This window comes from Gopherus evgoodei, chromosome 9, assembly GCF_007399415.2.
Source record: "Gopherus evgoodei ecotype Sinaloan lineage chromosome 9, rGopEvg1_v1.p, whole genome shotgun sequence".
NCBI lineage: Eukaryota > Metazoa > Chordata > Testudines > Testudinidae > Gopherus > Gopherus evgoodei.
This window is the reverse complement of record NC_044330.1, coordinates 80,785,088-80,807,147: the sequence shown is the minus strand read 5'-3', so window position 1 is coordinate 80,807,147 and position 22,060 is coordinate 80,785,088. Positions and strand designations below refer to the sequence as shown.

Here is a 22,060-nt window from a genome sequence, read left to right as displayed (position 1 = left end):
TGCCTAACTTTTTTCCCCTTAAAGCCACAATACCAGCTAATGCCCCACATACAAAGCACTTAAGCACATGCCTAACTTTAAGCACACGTAGTTCCATTCATGTCACAGTTCATTTAAAATCTTACTCAAATGGGTCCTTCAGCTCAAACATCACAGGCCTGTATCATTTGAGCTAACAGAGAACTCATTTAGCTATAAGTAGCAGGCTTTATGATTGCTAAGTCGGCCACTAGAAGGAAATGTGATCACACAAAGCCAGTAAATTACACACACAGCACTAAGTTCTGCTAATCGATGTGCATTCAAACCACTCATATTTTAACATATTCCATATATAAATATTTTTGGCACATTGGTAGATTACTCAGTATAATTATGTTGTAACAGGTAGCTGCAGCATTAGATGCTACCATGCAGGGATCTCATATGTAGACACTTAAGCAAAAATGCCCAGTAGGAAGGGCAAAAAAATTGCTTGGAATAGATTTTGCAGGGACAAACTCTATAAATAATCCTTGCTCATGTGAGTATGGTTTTTCAGGATCAGGCTCTTACTCTTTTCTCACTATTTGTAGGGTACACACATAGGTGTTATTTGCAGTTTCAGTTCCCATAGCTGGTTTATTAGGAGACAGTAAAGTGTACTTGTCACAAGAGGAAGGTGAATAGACTTTTCTGATTATAGGCTGTATTTTAGCAGTTCCGAATGTGCTTCCTTTTTCCTATGGTACATGTTTGAAGGACAAACAGCTCAAAGGAGGGAAATCAGTCAGATGCAGAAAGGCCTTGCAGAGGTTTACTGCAACTAGACATTTTCAATAGCCAATCAAAATGGACTGCAAAATCACCAAAAAGGAGAACGTGCACAGACAAAGAGCAGGCAATTTCCACAGCAATCTCAGCACAGGATTGCAGCACATACATATACTCACAGCACACACCTACAGGGATTTGCAATATTTGTAGCTAAGATAAAACAAAACTAATCTATGGTACTTATCTAGCCCCAATCGCTGTGGTATCTGAGCACCCCACACACATCTTTAATGTATATATTCACCCAACACCCCTGTGAGGCTGAAGAATATAATAGCCCCATTTTACTGATGGTGGAGTGAGGCACACAGAGGCCAAGTGACATGCCCAAGGTCACATAGGAAGACTGTGTCAGAGCAGGGAATTGACTACAGTTGTCCCAAATCCTGGGCTAGTGCCCTAATCAGTGCAACATCTTTACCCTCTGTCTGGCTGTTTCTGCACTTCACTAGCCCGCACATCTTATCATCGGTACAAAAATGCCATCTCTCTGCAACTATCAGCAAACTCACTCCTTTCCTGGAGTTTTACTTTTTAAACAAAGAGACTAATATCAATATAACAGATTCCTGGCCAAACCCCATAGCCAAGCTTGACTATTCCTAGGGTTAATCTGTCTTCCTACAGTGCCAGAGCCAGACCATCTCCCTTATATTCAGGGAGGGTCAATAGATGTTCTGTGCCAGATTTGTATTCAGGCCAAACTCCTCTTGAAGCCAAAGGCAGTTTTGTCTTTGGGACAAAGGACTGCAAGAGTTGGTCCTATGTTTCCTTTTATGCTAATTAAAGGAAATTCTTAGAAGCTACCTATACAATGACTGTTTGAAAAACATGTTTTGGGTACTCCATAAGATCTGTGGATACTTTGCTCATTCCATCTAGGCCAAAGAATTTCTGATCCAATTCCAGGAGTAAACCAACATGCCAAACCATTTGTTTAATCAGGAAGTTTCAACCCTTCAGAACTGTACATTCCCTACCACCAAGAGAATTTTATAACAACAGTTTTGCATGCTTGTGTTAGTAAACGCATGACTGGAAAACTTCTCTGGTCACAGTACCCACCTTCGGTCTCCACAAGCACTGGTGTGCTTAAAATGAGAGTGTAGGTGTGGGCAACAGCACTTGACCCATGTGTCAACAGAAAAATTAAGACCAAAAGTACAGTGAGCTCTGGAATTATGGTCTTATAAACAGTCAAGTTCTGCTCAGCTTTCACCACGGAGCCCCACAGAATGCAATGTGGCTACACAGGTGCAACTGAAAGGGGTGTTCAGCCTAGACTGCTTGTCACAATCCTGGTAAACTCCTGTTGGACATTCACACACTGGACCTGTGTGCTTTTAAGCTTCCTGATACCAAGCAGAACGCAGGCACTGGACTCTACCTTTCAGTCTCTTAGCACATTCTCAGGGTACGGGTCCTTGGCTAGCATTCTCTTCTGAGGTCTGCAACCCACACAGTCCAGCTGCCCTGGGCCCCCAGGACCAGTGCTAGCACCTCAATACATCCCAGTTGCTTAAGTACACCCTTCCCCATGCCCCAACCTTGTGGTCACTTTGGTTCACCAGTCACTTCTCCTGACATTGGTGATAGTTGAAGAACATACTATCTGCAAAAGGGATAGTAAAGCAATTACTCTTCATTTTAGATATCACAAGATAGGCAGACCTAGGCAAAACAATAGAACACCCATTCACCATCCCCACTTCAGTTTCCTCACCTTTCTGGAGCATGCTTTGGGTTGGATCACTGTTCTCTAAGGAGCCCAGGAGCCTTCTTCTCTCCCTTCCCTACTGGACATGGCTTCTGGGCCAGAACATGGAGTCTCTCTATCTTTTCTTCCTCTCTCTAAAATGGCTGATGAAATAACTTGCCTTTTATAACTTCCTGTCGCATTGACAAGTGACCCCCACTCCAGCCTTATCACGTGATAAGAGTCCCTCATCAGGTGCTCCATTGCTTAATTACCAGCTACCTGAGCAGACTGGTTTTCTTGATCTGGCTATTTTCTTTGTCCAAGGGTTTTTGTATTTAAATGAAACATGATCAAAGTTTAAAGAGCCTCCATTGTGAGCCCTGTGCTACCACCCTTTGGAATTTCATCAAAAAGTGAAGGTAAAAAGACTAACAGAGAAGGCAGTCAAGCCCCACTTTTAAAATGGAGTTTGCAATCTGACAATGATACACGGAGATACAAGTTCCCAGTATCAAACTGAATTAATAAATTGTGCATAGACAGATTCCCCAAATTGTCAGGTTTTTTTTTTAACTAAAAGTGGTTGTATAATGTGTTCTTTTCATGCAGAAATTTTCTCTGTTTTGTCAAAAAAAAAAACCTGAACATTTTCATCTGGAATCTAATTTTTTTCACTTTGGAGCCAGAAATTTTTCAATTTGGAGGAGCAGTGGTTTTTTTTTCCAAAGAAAAGTCTAAATTGTTCACAGAAAGCAGACATTGTTAGCAAAAAAATTGTTTAGTCCAAACCCCAATTTTTCTTCTAAAAGCAGTTTGGATGGAAAGCTTTTGACCATCCCTAGCTACCAAGGCATTTTACCCATCTCCTGCTTCTTCCCACGTTCCTGAATAGACACTATGGCTTAGAACGTCAAAGGTATTCAGGTGTTGACCTGGACCTAGGTGTCTGAACCTTTGACGATCCTGGCCGAGAGCTCTGCAGAGCAACCTTTTTTCACTAGACCAGATTTCCATTATTTTTTCAACAAGACATGTATACTGCAAGAAGTTTAGCCAGTATTCTAGATTCCTTTCAGTCAATTTTACAGCATAACTGAAATGAGTGTTTAGGATACTCAGAACAACACACGAAGATTTTGTTTTCATAGAAACCAGTGAAAAATCCGAATCCACAAAACGTTCTGCATTTTCATGAATCTAAAATATGCCCTGAGTCTTGCCTGTAATGAGATTTTTTTCATACATCTCTCCTGTATCCATGGGATTATAATTTTTTCAGTTCAAATACTCTAATAACAGCCATGTTAATTTTATCAGACCTGCCGTGCATCATTTCTAAATGCTATAGCACAGTAATGCCCAAACATATGTCCTTTGGGTGCCCTTGTATTTAATTTTTTACTTATTAGCCCCTCTAGCCATAAAGAATGGCCCGCAGTCAATATGCTCAAAATATTCATGAACAAATATTTCCAAAAGACATTCTCAAGTTTCTAGGAGCACAAGCAAAAAAATTGCATGTCCCTTTGTTTTTTCCACATTAGCCATAATGTAGGCAGAGTTGTTAGTTACTAGGAGGCTGAACCCTCTTAATATACTTAATGGTGGCTGTCTCAGAATTGTAAAGATAAATCCAAGGAATTCCATGGATTATACATTTGCTTCAATAACATACATTGCAGAGGCAGAGATGGGCAGGAAGCCAGTGAGGATGAGAGCAACATTTTTGCAGGCTATGCAATACTGGCCACGTATAGCTTTTTTGACATGTTCTAGAAATAATACAAGAAAATCACAGAAGGGTTTCTTCCCCTGCAAACTCCAACTCTCAATAAGTTTCATTTGCCTTGTGCCTACACCCCACTGTTCCAACCTCAGTAACACTGGTGTTCTGTACAGGCCCAAAGGCCCAGATCTTCAAAGGTATTTACGGACCCTAGGCAGGGTGGGGAAGCCATAGTGGCATCTGTCTGAGGAGAGCAGAAACTCCATTAGCTACCAGAAATTTTGCAAGCTCCCAATGAACCAGTTGGTGTGGAAAATAGTTTATGCTGGTAAAAATATGCATGTGATGGTGGATTTACTTTATGAGGAATTACATATAATGCCACATTTAACACGAATAGTTTTGCCCACTCACACGGTTGTCTATAGTGTCAATAACTGAATTTAATTTATTGCTGCTAACTTTTTCTCACCTTCTTTTCCTTCTGTGAAACTTTCAGGGGATGATCTCTGAAAAAATAGATCTCATGGTTAGCAAACCCTATCGCTCTTTGTTGTGGCTATTCTATTGAATCATACTCTCAACTCTCCATATAGGAAGCTATGTTGCATGTTCAGCCTATAAACAAAGTTAAGTAGTGGTTAGGAAGAAGGGATTTGAGCAGGTAATTGTGCTAAATGGTTTTACACTGAGAAGAAAAATATATACTGAAGTCCCATTGTTTTATAGAGTAATTTAATGTGAAGAAATGGTGCAGCTTGCAGTGTTGACCAGCAGATGGAGTCTTACTGTGTGAAAAAAATTCACACCCATCAAGGGCCTGATTCTGCATACCTAATAGGTGAGGGCTTTCCTTACATACCACCACAAGCTGCATGAGGGAAAGAGGAGTTGTGCAGAGTAAAGGAACAGCATAAGAGTGTCTGGCATCCAGGTGGGATCAGAAGCAAGGCAATCGGGGGGTGTGTGTGTAAAAGTGATTGCTTGATACCAAATTCACTAGAATACTGAGAAAATGAAGGCGTTTCCTAGGCATAAAACTACTCCACCCCCTAGTTTTAGGGGACTGGAAATAGTTTAAACTCTCCTGAAAAGTTTGCATCAAGACAGGAGTCACAAGCAATGACAAAAGTCCTGATCTAGTTGTGAGGAACATAGATTTGGGAGAAAGAAATGCACTGGCTGATGCATTAGGCTAGTTTAGCCCCCTAATTTCCCCAGAACCAAATAAAGTCACCTCATCCCCACAGGGGAACCAAAAAGATAAAAAAGGCCCTCTGTCTAATACAAGCAATTCTAGTAACAGAGAAAGGGTGCACTGAGGAGAACCTAACATGGAAAGGATTGATTCTGCCAAGGAAAAGACTGAGGACTGAGGAAGAGCAACAAGAATGATTAAAGGTCTTGAGAACATGACCTATGAAGGAAGGCTGAAGGAATTGGGTTTGTTTAGTTTGGAGAAGAGAAGACTGAGAGGGGACATGATAGCAGTTTTCAGGTATCTAAAAGGGTGTCATCAGGAGGTGGGAGAAAACTTGTTCACCCTAGCCTCCAATGATAGAACAAGAAGCAATGGGCTTAAACTGCAGCAAGGGAGATTTAGGTTGGATATTAGGAAAAAGTTCCTAACTGTCAGGGTAGTTAAACACTGGAATAGATTGCCTAGGGAAGTTGTGGAATCTCCATCTCTGGAGATATTTAAGAGTAGGTTAGATAAATGTCTATTAGGGATGGTCTAGACAATATTTGGTCCTGCCATGAGGGCAGGGGACTGGACTCGATGACCTTTCGAGGTCCCTTCCAGTCCTTGAGTCTATGAGTCTATGACTCACTGTGACAGGGGAGAGGCAGAAATATAACTTCTCAAAACATTTTCTTCACCATTATCCCAGAGTTGTTCCAAAACCAGGACCAAGGGCCTGATCCAAAAACCTATTGAAGTCAACAGAAGGAGTACTTTTACCTCAGAACTATCTCTATAACGCTGACTGACCTGACCTGAGTTATTCTTGTGAGAAAATTAGAACTTTTGAAAGAGACAAATTGGGCTGAAAGTACTTTTGGGATAGTAAAAGAGAAAGAGAGAATAGAGATGGTTTCAAAGGTTATTTTTATCATTAAAAATAAATAAAAACAACCAATACTGTGTTAGAAAGAGCGGAAAGTGCTCAAAGATAATTTAGATTGTCAGCTCTTTGGTGCAGAGACCGTCTTTTGGTTCTGTATTTATACAGCACCTAGCACCGGGGGGCCGGGTCCAGGACTGGAGTTCCTAGGTGCTACCACAATACAAATAAATAACAACAATAATTATAATAATTAACAAAGTTTAAAATTTCTCCTAACTTACCGTTCTATGTGAATAAAGTTATATATGAGAACTTTGAGCAATAAGCTTAGAAATAAAATAAATAAAAATAAACACAGCATCTTTTATTGCATAATAAACCAAAAGGAGCGAACACAATGCATTGGGACTGTTGAAAAGGAAAACACATAGTGTAAAATGCAACAGTGCAAACCCTCGCACTGTTAGTATATCCAAGCACCTCAGCAATGTTTGAAAAACAAAGCACCAAGCACTTACTGGATTCAGTTGAATCTGGTTTCTGTCTGAATTCCCACCTTAGTGACAGCCTGCAGTAAAAATTCCCAGCCCACATAAGAGAAAAGAGAAGAATGAAAGGTACTGTATGGTGATGCAACCAGGAAATACTGTTTAAAACAAAACTTTATGCAGACCGAAGACCATATCTTCAGCTCATCAGCTGGTTAAACTCAGTGTGTCTTTACTAAAATCAGTGGAGTTATGCCAGTTTAGGCCAGTTGAGGATGTGGCCCTGAGAGTTTAATCAAGCAAAGATGTGTTTCCCTGGCAAAATTGTGATATCCTGTAGTACTCTTTACCTTAAATACTTGAGACCCGAGGAGACTCATGTTGTTTGGATCAAAAAAACCAAAAAGACTGGGAGCTCAGGTTGTAAAAACAGTTATACCAGGCTGTGCCCCTGGTCAGATGTAGTTCTGACCAAAGTCTGGCAACCTGGCTTCCAACTGATGGTAACCTCAGGAGAATCAGCAAGTTATAGGAAATGTTCAGCATCATGTTAGCCATTACACTTCGTCAGGCACATGCAGGATCCTGTCTCTGGCAGTGACACAGTCTTGATGCGTTCGGTGGAAGACAAAGCCAGATATTGCTGCCATTAGTGAGTAGAACTGAGAGTTATCATGGGGAAAATTCCTTAACAACTCCACAGAGTGGCATTTTATGTCTTATGGAAGCATGATGGGAGTTGTTTCTCCATTGACATGAGTTTTGACCTAATTTCCGGCTTTGATGTATCTGCCTACCACTATTTTATTTACATAAGCCTAAGGCTGTTATAGTACAAGTGTGAGCTCTGGCAAGCTTGGAATCCATGGCCAAAACCTGACATAGTTTCCACTCATTGACCTCAAAACTTCCCATTGACTTCCATGTCTCACACTGACTTGGATGAGTCCCATTGGCTTTTTATTATTCCTATAGCATCCGTTCTGTATTTCTCTGGGCATGAAGAGTGCAGGATTTTATCCCAAGTTTATACTCAAATTCATTTACTATATTATATGATATGGCACTCAGATATTATGGTGGTGATGTCATAATGTAATTAAGACAGATATTGTAAGAGAGATACTGGTGGTTGACAAGCAGAGGACTAAGAATGATACTGTTAAACAGCATCAAGCATTCATTGATCCTTCCTTCTTTTTTACTGGAAAACCCATGAAAAGACAAAAAGCTATTGAGGCGTTCAAAACACATAAGAGACTTGGAGCCAGTGGTATAACCTCTTCCTATCTAATTACAGAACAATTATGAAAATAACCTTGACTATATATGTTAAAATCCCCATAAATGTCTAGAGAATCCTAAAGTGACCCCAAAGAGGTAACATTGTGGCTGTGTCTCAAAGAGGATGAATGTTAGTGCCAGGGGACAATGATGCTCTGGAATAACTGTTGGTGAGCAGCTGAACGTCAGCTAGAACAAAATCAACTCTGCGTGGACAAAAAGAGCTCAAATTGTGTGTGCCGCCACTGAGCCATCTGAAGGCAATGTATATGCCAAATCTGGTACTTGAAGTCAGTTAGGATGAGAATAAGAAAGAAAACCCATCGTCCTATTAAGACATCTTTAATTAATGTTATATCTTTGATATTATTAATGATACTGGGGTTGGATTTTGCTAAATGTTATAGGAAGAAGGCAATATCTTTGTCAGTCGATTTCAATTATATTCTATGTACCAAAAAACTGTTTATGGAATTAACACTGGCTTTGAAGCCTAGAGTCCTAACAGTGAAGCTGTCATTAAAATCCCACCATTCTTGAAAGACATTCAAAGTGAATTGACATCATAACTGGAATGTAAAGTGATGTGCAGTAGTAAAGGAGAAGGCTGCACAAGGATTTGGATTCATTTGCTAACTTTCCAACATTATGGCTGCCTTAGGGTTCTCTACATGAAGGTTGTCAAGAGCAGTATTTGATGAGCAAGAGGAATAATAAATTTCCTATCACAAAAAGAGATTACTTCTTGGATCTTTAGAGGGTATTGAAAAGGGACTTTTATTGCATACTCATTTTCAATTCATACAAGAATATATAGAGAGATTCGTATTTGGCATTGGGGGTTGGGAGAAGGTGGTCTAGATAACCACTCATGGTTCTTTCCAGCCCTGCTTTTCTATGATTCTATTATTTTATTTTTTAGAATCTACCAAGCAAGTTCTATCCGCTCTGTTTTGCCCTGCAATCGGGCAATGATGGACATTAATTAGGGTGGAGTTCAGTGCTAATTCTATCCCAGATGTTCACCACAAGGATCTCCAATACATATGGTGTCAGATGCCACCTATGAAGCTAAGAGAAATGATCAAGATTAAAAAATAAGAATTAAATAAATGTTATCTCACCAACACAGACCACAAAATGGTTGTTTTACTATTGACATACTATTTTAGAAATGTGAAAGGCATATAGGATGTCCCATGCAATCATTTTCAAAATGGTATATGCAGAATTGATCTAAAGTTAGCTTTCTAAGAACAGATATCTTGCCCCTTATTATTTGTTAAAACACTGCTATATTTGTGATACAATCGAAGAGAATGTGAAGGGTTAAATTCTTGTTTCTGTTTAAATGTGTTGCAAAAGCATTTCAAGTGACTATTGCATGAAAGGCATGGAGGTGGTCTTTTTTTTTGTATTGTGAGTTGTTAAAACTAAAAATTCCCATATACTCTCACTTCCCCTTAGAGGTCTATTGGGGTTGGCTTATTCCTTTACTTTGATATGCAAATTGGCAGATTGCTTTCCTGCAGGGGACACTGGAAGCTGTCCAAAGAACACAGAGTAGATGTCCTGTCATGATAGAAGCTGAGCTGCCTAGAATGGTCCTTGGACAGCAGTGAAAGCCAAGTTTGTGTTTTGGCTTAAAAATAAAATGCCTTTGTTAACAGTTTTTACTTCCAATATAAATGTTTATATATTTACTCTGTTAGTCCTCATGGTTAGCCAACAGCTGGAACACAACAGTTTAGCTGTTCTTTTTCAGGTCAGTATGTTACTAAACTTGTACCCTTCTTTTAAAGATACTATTTATGCTGCCCTTGACATATTCCATAAAATACCAGGTTTTTAAAATAGCATTTAACTTTGGAGCCATTGAGGACCATTTCAATGAAGTGTACAACTGCTGTAATAGGGAAAAATGCTAAATTAATTTATAAAAGCGTGTGCTCTGTCCAATTCATCTCGTCTACGGCCCATTTTGTGGAAAAGGTAAACATGAAAGCTAGGTTTTAGTTTTCATCTCCTTCATTCTTTAAGTTCCACTTCTTACTTTTTTGTTTTCCTGCCTGTTCTTTTTACTGACATAATGGAGTACCTATAAAAAAAGATTAAATGGTACCATAAAGTTTTTATTAATGCCTTACATCATTGATATCTCCTCTGTATTGATAGTTCTACTTCCATTATTGCTACTTAGGTATTTAATTAGTGATTCATACAGTATGTTGTAAACTACAGTATGAGTGTTAACCATCTATATAAAAGCCCATATTATGTAAAAGCCCTTCCCAATATCATAATTGGAGTATAGTTATCCATTTTAATGACTTGAATTAGATTATTATAGATTAATTTATAAAAAGTTACTTGTAAAGGACATTGAAGATCACAGAATATTAAGAGTGGGACTTCATTATAATCAAATGGACTTTAAGGACAATGGGACTGTCTCTGTGTTTTATATATATCCATTTCATTTTTCTTGTAATAAGAACAATAACAGTTTTATCTGGCAATACAGTGAGACTTAAGGATGGAAAGCCAGATTGTTAAACAAGAAATATGTGAAATTACAGACCAAGGGGACGCAAGTAAGAGCATAAAATGGAACACATGGATGGATAACATTAAAATGGTGCATGGAAATCCATAACATTTGGAGGGCAAGTGCTAAATGCTAGCCAGAACAATATAAATTCAGAGGAAACCACAAACTAGAGTGGAGTTATTTCACATTTACAGCAGTGTAAGCAAGAGCAGAATTTAGCCCAGATTTGTGCTTGTTGTTATCTTCATATCCTTTCTGTCTCTTTGCAACTTCCAAACTATTTCATTTGACTTGTAAGAAAACATATTCCGTCGACCAACTTCTGTGATCTGGCTGAACTGTGTTTGGCACAGGACTCGAAAGTAAGGGTATAGTTGGCTTTAAACCACAGCCCGCGCAGTCTTAGAGCTCCTATAAATCATGCCTGGCTGCCTAAGGCCTGAAGAGGCCATTCTAGCAGCTGTGGATCTAGAGAGCGCAGAGACATGCTGACTCTAGCCATACCCTCTCTGCTGAGGGCCAGGAGAAGGGCTGGTATAGAATGATTGCAGCAGCTCTGGGTCACTCAGGGATTTCCCTTATGTGAAACAGTGCCAATGACTAACAACAGACCCCCAAATCTGTCTTGTATTATGGTATAGGATTTTAATGTTAACCAGTCCCAGCTTCTTGATGACACTGGACCTCTGCTGCTCAGAGCTATCTTTCTCACCAATTTTATCCTTTTTATAATGATACCCAACCACTGTTTCCTTTTACATGGATATATGCCATAACATTCTGAGGCATTTGCCTGCTAAGTTGATTTCTCTGATCTTTATTTGATTGATGGAGAGACATCTCTAAGTGCTTGTGTTTCTTCCAATCATAGGGGACCCTGAACTTCAATGGCTCAAGTGGGCTTTAATGTCTGATCAGGATTAAAAATCCTGTACCTGCCACCTATATGCTTTCATAGTCCCTGAACTGTCATGTTATGATATAATTCACAGAAGCATTTCATCTGAGAGGGAGGAGTTCCTGGAATTATGTAGATGAGTTGTTCAAACAGTCTACCTAGCTTTACTAACATCTGCTGGGTACTATTCCACAGGCAGCATCACTGGAAATAGTGCAATAACAGTGCAGTTAATTCTGGTTGGAAATGGGGTTGGGTTGCAAAATTCCAGAGCTACAATGTACTGCTCACTCCAAGGGCAAACTCAGAAGATCATAAATAAGCTCAGGCAAAATCAACCTACTGATCTGCACATTAGCCATCCAACTGCTTTTGACACATGCTATTCCCCTGCTCATTTCCAGGGCCTCTCTAATCTTTCTACAAATTGTTTCTTCTCAGTCCCTCCAGGCCTTTTGGATTCTACCAGCAACTTGTCCCAGATTTTTCAAATTTCCTCTGAGGGCTTTCCAGTCTTCGCTCTCTGCTCTCTCATCTTCATCCAAGTATCCATCAATGCAATATACCTGGGCATGAAGCCGTCAGCCCCTAGGAAACTCCAGCTAGTACAGAACTAAGCAACAACTCCTCAGCAACATGGGCCACCGTGAGCACATCAGACTTGTCCTCCACTCTTTATATAGGCTTCTCATAGAACACTAAGTCAAGTTATAGGTTTTAGTTCTTATCTGCAAGGCTCCCAATGACCAAGTCCAGGATATCTCAAAGATTATCTGACATGCCTGCATGAGAATTGTCATTGGCAACTCCACTGCTCAGGCGCAATGGTACCTTCAATTACAAGATAAAACTCATCATAAAACTCAAGCGGCAAAAGTTTCTCGAGAGCTGGTCTAAGACTGCGGAATCAGCTTCAACAGGAACTAAGGACCATCACAAACTCACCACCTTCCATCCAAAAGCAAAGAATATTTCTTCAACTTGCCGTCTCTAATATAAACACAGAGAAGCACATACATGATATAATAAAATAAAAAACAAACAAGCAAAAAACAACGTACCAAACCAAAACACTATGGTGCACACACAGTTCTCCCCCAGGGAGAGGATGAGAGCAAGAACAAACCACACATGACAGATGTTAGTCATAGTGCTTAATGCACAACTGGAAGGTGCTCAGTTACTGCAGTGATGAGACAGTCAAAGAATTAGAATAGAACTAGTCATTTCAGATCTCCCTAAAATCACAGTTGGCCACTTTATTTTTCCTTGCCAACTTCCCTGTAGCTCCATCTTTCAGGAACCTCTGTGTTCCTTCCTCCTACTCCTCCCCTTGGCTAATCAAGGCTCCTCAAATAGTTTTTTGCTATTCAGATTATTTGTGATTTCCCCCTGCCTGTGACCATTAGGAGCCATATTAATTTCTTCCATCTCTGACATGTTATGAAAATTCGCAATGTATTGTTTTTATGAAACTAATCTCAACTCCTTACTGCTTAGACATTCTCAATATCCTATTAGCCCCATATCTTAAACATTCGTAATACCCTATTTATGCCATATCTTTTTTTCTTTTTAGACCATATTTGGTGCTGCTTTATTCTTAAAATAATGCCAAGCACTCTACTCCCTGCATTGTTTGTGCAATATCTCTCTGATCATAAATTTTATAGACGGCTAATAGAATGCAAACACATTAGCAGTAACACACAGAAATCCTGATGCCACAGGGTAAATAGGAAATGCAACAACACATTTACAATTTTGACCAGTGAAGTACCAACACTACTCATTGATCTCATTAAAGGCTAATCTACATGCTGAGGAAATAAAGTTCACTGAGATTTTTAGATCCTTAAAAACAAACAGACAAAATCTACAGACTAAATTCATTTTAAAACAACTCAAATAGAAAAATAACCCATCAAGGAAGGCATGAAATTCAAGTTCTTCTACTCTCTATTAGACTAGAGTTAATAATTACTCTATTATTGAACAATAACTTCCTTCCATGCAACAATTATATGTAAATCTCCTCTGCTATGTTAAAATAAAAGTATCAGCACACAGATTAATACCAATACTTTTATTTTATTAATAAGTTTATTTGAGGAAAAGGGGTTGAGCAAAAGAAGTGAGAAAAGGGGGTTAGTATGCAGGATCAATATCTTATTTGCATGCTCTTTATTCCTTTATCATAAAGGGAAGAGAGAGAGAAAATAAATTTGCTGAGGCCAGGTCTACACTACACACTTACTTCTGTATAAGTACATTGCTATCTCTGAGCAACTTAGGGATGGTCTACCAGGGAGATCAATGCTGCTGCAATTGATGCAGCAGGGATTGATTTAGTGGGTCTAGTGAAGATATAGCTACCGCCTCTTGTAGAGGTGGAATAATTAAGATGATGCTGATGCAGCATTTGTAGTATAGACTTACACTGAGATCCTTTCTCCTTTTTGCTGCACCCTAAATGTTAGACATTCACATTTAAATCACACCATTTCCACCTGGACACTTTTGAAACCAAACTTCATGGATGACACTTTATAGGGACCTGAGCTCTTCACCCAACTCTGCAATAGACTGCGTGCCCACAGACAAGTCACGTAACTTCTCTGTTCCCAAGTTTCTCCATCTGTAAAATGGGAATAAATATAGTTATCCACCTTTAAGAACAATAGGTGAAAAGCACCTGTTAGGCACAAACTACTGTGGTATTGGTAAAGATGATTGATGACAAAATAAGCTTTACACACTGCTAAATTATTCAAGTACATCTACTCCAGTTTTATTTCTGGCAACACCAGAATGAATCTCACTGCCATTACCCTACAGGAAGCAGCAGCATTGAATAAAATGACTACACAACATAATTCATACATTAATCTCTCTTTTGGCTGGAATATGCATTTCTATTTGAGTCATTTTAGGCAAGAAAAGAAAATCTTTACTCTTAGGAAATATCTGTCTGATACAGTACAGAGTGGAGCTGAGCAAATAATTCCTAGGGAAGAATTTGATAAATTAATTTTTTTTCTGTTGTGGAATATCTACAAGTAGATTGAGATTTCCTTGAATGCATTTATTATTCAAATGTATTCAACAACTACATTTCCCAGTGTTTCCCTCTATGGCTCTGTTGTTGTGATTACATAAGTTACATGAAGCTAGATCCTCAGCTGCTGTAAATCAGTATAGCTCCATTGATTTAATTTGTTTGTTTTCATTATTCACTCACTCTTTCAGAGGCAATAAAACAACAAATTCTGTAGTTACAATAGTTGTATAACTTATACTAGTTTTATAACTATGATGTACTGTATATGTAGGTATCAGGGGGTAGCCGTGTTAGTCTAGATCTGTAAAAGCAGCAAAGAGTCCTGTGACACCTTATGGACTAACAGATGTTTTGGAGCATGAGCTTTCGTGGGTGAATACCCACTTTGTCGGATGCATGTAGTGGAAATTTCCAGGGGCAGGTATATATATGCAAGCAAGAAGCAGGCTAGAGATAACGCGGTTAGTTCAATCAAGGAGGATGAGGCCCTCTTCTAGCAGCTGAGGTGTGAAAACCAAGGGAGGAGAAACTGGTTTTGTAGTTGGCAAGCCATTCACAGTCTTTGTTTAATCCTGAGCTGATGGTGTAGGTTATGTCATATACCCAATTTGGATCTAGTTTGTAAATAAATCTAGTTCTTTTCAATGTTTTTGCAATAGCTTGGATGGTGGAAAAGACGGTTACTCACCTTTGTAACTGTTGTTCTTCAAGATGTATTGCTCATATCCATTCCAATTAGATGTGCGCGTGCCGCGTGCACGTTCATCGGAGACTTTTTACCCTAGCAACACTCGGTGGGCCAGCAGGTCGCCCCCTGGAGTGGCGCCGGTATGGCGCCTGATATATACCCCTGCTGGCTCGCCCGCTCCTCAGTTCCTTCTTGCCGGCTACTCTGACAGAGAGGAAGGAGGGCGGGTGTGGAATGGATATGAGCAACACATCTCGAAGAACAACAGTTACAAAGGTGAGTAACCGTCTTTTCTTCTTCGAGTGCTTGCTCATATCCATTCCAATTAGGTGATTCCCAAGCCTTACCTAGGCGGTGGGGTCAGAGCGAGATGTTGCAGACTGTAAAACCACTGCGCTGAAAGCGGCATCGTCTCTAGCTTGCTGGACCAGCGCATAGTGTGATGCGAAGGTGTGTACAGAAGACCATGTGGCTGCACGGCAGATTTCCTGTATGGGGACGTGAGCCAAAAACGCGGCCGACGAGGCCTGAGCCCTGGTAGAATGGGCGGTAAGGGGCCCCGTTGGCACACAGGCCAAGTCATAGCATGTCCTGATGCAGGACATGACCCAGGATGCGATACGCTGGGAGGAGATTGCCATGCCTCTCATTCGTTCCGCTACTGCCACAAACAATTGTGGTGAACGTCGGAAGGGTTTAGTTCTCTCAATGTAGAACGCGAGGGCCCTTTGGACATCCAAGGAGTGGAACTGTTGCTCTCTTCGGGATGAATGCGGCTTCAGGTAAAAGACTGGCAGGAAGACGTCTTTGTTAATATGGAAGGCAGAGACAACCTTAGGGAGGAACGCCGGGTGCGGTCGCAGCTGTACCCTGTCCTTATGGAACACCGTATACGGAGGGTCCACGATCAGAGCCCGAAGCTCCGAGACTCGCCGGGCTGACGTAATAGCGACTAGGAAGGCCACCTTCCAGGACAGGTATAGCACCGAGCATGTGGCTAAGGGTTCGAAGGGGGGCGCCATGAGCCTGGTCAGGACAAGGTTCAGGTCCCAAGTAGGGGTAGGCCGTTTGACCTGAGGGTATAGTCGCTCCAGGCCCTTGATAAACCTAGACACCATCAGGTGAGAAAACACGGACTTGCCAGCCTCGCCTGGATGGAAGGTGGATATAGCCGCGAGGTGGAAGTGCAGAGAGGAGATCGCCAAGCCCTGCTGCTTGAGAGACCCCACATAGTCCAGAATGGTGGGGACTAGCACGGCGAGAGGGTCATGGCCGTGCTGGCTACACCAGCAGCAGAAGCGTTTCCATTTCGCTAGGTAGGTTGAACGCGTGGAAGGCTTCCTGCTGCCCAACAACACTTGTTGTACTTCATCGGAACAGCACAACTCGGACTGGCTTAGCCAGCCAGGAGCCATGCAGACAGATGGAGGGACTGTAGATCCGGATGGCGCATCCTGCCGAAGTCCTGTGTGATCAGGTCCGGCCAAAGAGGTAGGGCAATCGGATTCGCCAGGGACAGATCGAGCAGCATGGTGTAGCAAGGCTGCCGCGGCCACGCGGGAGCAATCAGGATGAGGCAGGCCTTGTCTCTCCGGACCTTGATCAGGACTCAGTGGACGAGAGGGAAGGGTGGAAAGGCGTAGCAAGGATGACCCATCCACGGTATGAGGAACGCGTCCGACAGGGAGCCCGGGGAGCGACCCTGTAGAGAGCAGAACACCTGGAATTTTCTGTTCAATCTGGAGGTGAACAGATCTGTCTGGGTAAACCCCCACCTCTGGAAAACGACAGAGAGGACGTCTGGACTGATGGACCATTCGTGGGACAGGAAGGATCTGCTCAGGTGATCCACAAGGGTGTTCCGCACTCCCGGGAGAAAGGAGGCCACTAGATGAATAGAGTGGGCTATGCAAAAGTCCCACAGACGTATTGCTTCCTGACACAGCGGGGAGGACCGGGTCCCGCCCTGCTTGTTGATGTAATACATGGCCGTTGTGTTGTCCGTGAATACCACAACACAACGGCCGTGCAAATGGCGTTGGAATGTCTGGCATGCTAGGCGAACTGCCCGTAGCTCCCGCACATTGATGTGAAGAGTCAACTCTCTCTGTGACCATAGACCCTGTGTACTCAGGGTCCCCAGGTGCGCACCCCAGCCCAGCGATGACGCGTCCGTTGTCAGGGACACTGAGGGCTGAGGGGCGTGAAACGGTAGGCCTGCACACACTTGGGAGGGCGTTGTCCACCAGCCTAGGGAACTTAGAACAATCGGTGGAATCGTTACGATTGTGTCTATGGCATCCCTGCCTGGCCGATAGACCGACGTGAGCCAGGTCTGCAGCGGGCGCATGCGGAGTCTTGCATGTCTGGTGATGAAGGTGCATGCGGCCATGTGCCCCAGGAGAGTGAGGCACATTCGAGCAGACATGGTAGGGAAGGCCTGCAGGCTTGTGACCATGGACACTATGGCTTGGAATCGGTGCCGGAGGAGGCTGGCCGTTGTGAGGTTGGAGTCCAGCACTGCCCCGATGAACTCTATGCTCCGCGTAGGCACCAGAGTGGATTTGTCCGGGTTGATGGTCAGACCTAGGCTCGCAAACAGCTCCTTGATGATGATGATGTGCCCGGTCACCTGCGCCTCCGACGTGCCTCGAATGAGCCAGTCGTCGAGGTAAGGGAAGACATGGATACGACGACGGCGCAGGGCAGCGGCGACGACCGCCATACACTTGGTGAACACCCGGGGGGCTGAGGAGAGCCCAAAGGGGAGGACCGTGAATTGGTAGTGGTCCTGATTTACCACAAAGCGAAGATACCACCTGTGCGGGGGAAAGATCGCAATGTGGAAGTATACGTCCTTCATGTCAAAAGCGGCGTACCAATCTCCGGGATCCAAGGAGGGAATGATGGTTCCTAAGGTTACCATGCGGAACTTGAACTTTTTGATGAATTTGTTCAGTCCTCGCAGGTCCAGGATGGGTCGAAGGCCCCCTTTTGACTTGGGGATTAAGAAGTACGGGGAATAAAACCCCTTGCCCCTTAGCTCCCTTGGCACCTCCTCTATAGCTCCAATGAGCAGGAGCTTGTGAACCTCCTGGAGGATAAGTTGCTCCTGAGAGGGGTCCCCGAAGAGGGACGAGGAGGGAGGATGGGAGGGGGGTGGAGAAACAAACTGAAGATGGTAACCAAACTGCACCGTGCTCAGGACCCAACGATCTGAGGTTAGCTGGGACCATGACGGCAGGAAGGGGCGGAGGCGGTTGAGGAAATGAAGTGGATCCAGGGAAGGGATTGGTAAGCTGCTCTCGGGCGCACCTTCAAAAGTTCACCTTGGGTCTCTGTGGTGGCTTGTCGGACCCGGAAGTATTACACCTTTGAGGACCTGGTTGACGTCTACGGTTCAGCCGACCTCGCCTCCGGTTGAAATCTTGTCTGGGGTGAGGCGGGGGGTAAGTGCGCTGATGGTAGGGGCGGAATGGCCTTCTCTGAGTCTGGGGCGTGTGCATACCCAGTGACCGCATGATGACTCGGTTATCCTTCAGGTTCTGTAGCCTGGGATCTGTCTTTTCAGAGAAAAGGCCCTGCCCATCGAATGGCAGGTCCTGAATCGTGTACTGTAGCTCCGGTGGTAGTCCAGAAGACTGCAGCCACGATATACGGCACATGGCTACGCCCGATGCCAGTGTTCTTGCTGCCGAATCTGCGGCATCTAAGGACGCTTGTAGGGAGGTCCTGGCGAGCCTCCTGCCCTCTTCCAGGAGAAATGAAAATTCCTGGTGTGAGTCCTGGGGAAGCAGCTCCGTAAATTTGCCGACAGCCTCCCAGGTGTTGTGGCTGTAATGACTCAGGAGGGCTTGCTGGTTCGCCACACGGAGCTGAAGGCCTCCCGCGGAGTACACCTTGCGGCCCAGAAAGTCCATGCACCTGGCTTCCCTGGATTTTGGTGCAGGAGCTTGTTGGCCGTTGCGTTCTGTACCACCAAGGAGCAGGGAGCGGGGTGTACATAGAGGTACTCATACCCCTTGGATGGTATCATATATTTCCTTTCCACTCCGCGGGCAGTGGGTGGAATGGAGGCCGGAGACTGCCAGATGGTGTCTGCCTTCGCCTGGATCGACTTGATGAAGAGGAGGGCTACCCTGGTCGGTGCCTCTGCAGAAAGGATGCTTACCACCGAGTCCTCCACTTCCGGGACTTCCTCGACAGGAAGGTTCATGTTCTGGGCAACTCGCCTCAGAAGGTCCTGGTGTGCCCGGAGATCAATTGGTGGGGGCCCTGATGAAGATGTGCCCGCAACCGCCTCATCTGGGGACGAGGAAGAAGACACCCCAGGGAGGAGTGGTTCCTGAACTGAAGCCTCGTCCAGAGGGACCTCCACTTCCTGAGCATCCTGCTGTGCCAGGGGATCCATAGGGACTTCCTCCATACCTGAGTGGGCGGGGGGGGGGGGGGCGGCTGACCGTGGCCTCCGGTGCCCGATGCTCTGATTGGTCAGAGCGAGCGGGGCCCGAAGGTTCTCCCTGGGCTTGGTGGTATGCCCAGGGCATCCAAAAGGACCACTGTGGTGGTCCCTGGTCCGGGTGGGCCTGCACATCTGAACCCCCATAAGAGGCGCTGTCCATTCGGGAAGAAGTGGATGAGTGCCTTGAAGGCCATGGAGGAGCTGTCGATGACTGCGTCAGGCCTCTGCGCACCCCGACGTCGCTGTGCGGTGCCGGCGAGCGGTACCGGGAGTCATGGTGGTACCTTGATCTGGACCGGGACCTGCTACCAGCTCGGTGCCGGGAGGTCGACCGGTGCCGTACGCTGCCGTGCCGGGATCGTCGGTGCCGCGATCTAGACCGGTGCCGAGAGTAGTATGACGGCGACCGGGATCTTGAACGGTGCCGCGAGTATGACCGGTGCCGCAGGTAGCAGTCTCGGGACTGTGAGCGGCGTCTGGATCTCGAGCGGCGTCGTTGAGAGTGGTCCCTCGATCTGGAACGGGACTGATGCTCAGTAGTGCCCAGCGAATGCGGCCGCACCATGGCGGGCTTGCCCATCGATTGGAGAACCCGCACTGGCGGTGCCGGGGGTTGGGGCAGCTCGGGCTCTGTCATGGCGATGAGGTCGCGTGCAACGGAGAAGGTCTCCGGCGTGGAGGGTGCAATGAGCTCAACCGCTGTTCTCACTGGGGAGCTGAGATGCACCGGACTCAACGGTCCCTGAGGAGCCGGAGTTGACAGTGCGACGACGCTCGGTGCCGCGGCGGATGACGGTGCCGGGCGGTCAGGTTTGGAGGCACGCTCCGACTGTGGTGCAGTTGTAGGCACCGCAGGAGCACTGTGCTTCTTGCTCCTCGGGGAGAGGGAGCGGTGCCGGCTAGGGTGCCGGGCTGGTGCTGAGCGGGAAGTTGAAGCCTTTGCCGGTGCCGGGCGGTCCGGAGCAGAGGCGACACTTGGCCCCGGTGCCGGAGTCGGTGCCGACGGTGGGGGAGTCAGCGCTGCCTCCATCAGGATCTGCTTCAGGCGACTGTCCCGCTCCTTCGTTCGGGGCTTGAACGCCTTGCAGATCCGGCACTTGTCCACAAGGTGGGACTCGCCTAGGCACCTCAGGCAGGAGTCATGTGGATCTCCTGTTGGCATCAGCCGATGACAGGCCGCACAAGGCTTAAAGCAAGGTGAACCGGGCATGGGTCCCGGCACCGCGGGGAGGAAAAGGGGCGAACCCCCGATCCTCTATATAACTATCTACAACTACACTTAACTAACTTTATAACTATAATTATTACTATAATAACAGAACTATATACACTAAACTGCAGAAGAGTGAAACACTAGGGAGGTGGAGAACGGCTAGCTGTGCTCCACAGTTCCAACGACCGACACGGGCGGTAAGAAGGAACTGAGAAGCGGGCGGGCCAGCAGGGGTATATATCAGGCGCCATACCGGCGCCACTCCAGGGGGCGACCTGCTGGCCCACCGAGTGTTGCTAGGGTAAAAAGTCTCCGACGAACGTGCACACGGCGCGCGCACACCTAATTGGAATGGATATGAGCAAGCACTCGAAGAAGGACTAATATATACAAGGCACATGCACATGCTGACTGAACTGACTATCAATCGTTGCAGAGAGTGCTGCCTATCAAGAAGATTTGATCCAAAGGCGACAACTGGAGCTAGCATTGGACAGCACAAGTGACAAAAGGAGAAGCGCTGTTTGAGATTTTTTTTTCTCAGTCTGTACTACTAATTCTGGGAAAGGTGAGCATACAATATACAAAGCTAACATTTCCTATGGCAATGCAATATCTGGCTAGTCCATCTCATCCAAAGTCAGGCCTTCTTCTGTAAAACCAGTCTTAAATTTGTTAAGAGAGATATGTTCTTAAGAGTCTTTCCAGTTTCCTTCTTGGGTGGAAATGCCTGGCAGATTTTTGGAGCAGCTCCTGCCTAACCAAGTGGCAATAATGTGGACTTGGCTGCTATTCCTAGTTCTGTTATGTGACCTTGGGCACTTCCCTTTCTCAGACTCAGAGTCCTCATGGGCATAATGGGTATATAATGATACCTCTGCAAAGAGCTTTGATAACTATGGATGAAAAGTGCTAGGTATCATTATTTATGAAAAGATAAATCTTTAGGGAAAGAGACCCTCAGACGCTGAGCACTTTTGCCTGATACAGGTTTCTGAATCTGGGTCCTGATTCACCAAAGTCTGTAAGCATGTGCTTTACTGTATATTTAAATAACCAATTTTGTGTCTCTCCAGTATCAGGGTCTGTCTTAAGTGCAGTCTCT

At 44.5% G+C, this 22,060-nt stretch overlaps 1 long non-coding RNA gene across 1 annotated transcript in view; it reads right to left on the bottom strand.

The window, feature by feature from the left end:
* Positions 1-12,799: 12,799 nt before the first annotated feature.
* The window catches only part of LOC115658000, a 29,382-nt gene continuing 20,121 nt past the window's right edge, over positions 12,800-22,060 (bottom strand). Inside the window, exon 3 of the long non-coding RNA XR_004002107.1 lies at positions 12,800-14,169. This is a non-coding gene — a long non-coding RNA (uncharacterized LOC115658000). The remainder of the gene's footprint in view (positions 14,170-22,060) is intronic.